We start from the raw sequence: 930 nt of genomic DNA on the forward strand, positions 1-930 counted from the left end.
CCTGTTTTAACTTCTGAAATGCCCCCTCGGCTTCGGGGTTCCATTTGACCATGACCGACCCCTTACCCTTCGTTAGATCGGTCAAGGGGGCAGCAATGGTGGCAAAATTGGGTATGAAACGCCTGTAATACCCCGTAATGCCCAGGAAGGCCCTCACTTGTTTTTTATTGACTGGTTGGGGCCATTTTTGAATTGCCTCAATCTTATTGGTCTGCGGCTTGACCATCCTCTGGCCAATAACGTACCCAAGGTAGTTGGCCTCCTCCAGGCCTATGGCACATTTCTTTGGATTGGCCGTAAGACGTGCTTCCCTAAGGGAATCTACGACGGCTTGTACACGGAGCAGGTGCGATTCCCAATCTGGGCTGTGGATGACCACATCGTCCAAGTACGCCGCTGCATACGAGCGATGTGGTCTCAAAATTTTGTCCATCATTCGCTGGAATGATGCAGGGGCTCCGTGCAGACCAAACGGCATACGCTTATACTGAAACGAGCCCTCAGGAGTGGAAAAGGCAGTCTTCTCCTTGGCCGATTCAGTAAGCGGTATCTGCCAATAACCTTTCGTTAGGTCTAGGGTCGTTATGTAGCGAGCCTGTCCCAACCTGTCCACAAGTTCGTCGACCCGGGGCATCGGGTAGGCGTCAAATTTGGACACACTGTTAAGTTTTCTAAAATCATTACAAAACCTAATACTGCCATCAGGTTTTGGGACCAGCACTATGGGACTTGACCACTCACTGTGAGACTCCTCGATCACATCCAACTCTAACATATTTTTTATTTCTTCCGCAACTGCCTCTCGCCGGGCCTCTGGAATTCTATATGGTTTTACATTTACCCGAACCCCTGGTTCCGTCACTATGTCATGTTGGATCGTGTTGGTCAGTCCGGGTAAGGGGGAGAAAAAGTCTCTATTTTTCTGCACGA

The sequence above is a fragment of the Rana temporaria genome, chromosome 6, assembly GCF_905171775.1.
Source record: "Rana temporaria chromosome 6, aRanTem1.1, whole genome shotgun sequence".
NCBI classification, from domain to species: Eukaryota; Metazoa; Chordata; class Amphibia; order Anura; family Ranidae; genus Rana; species Rana temporaria.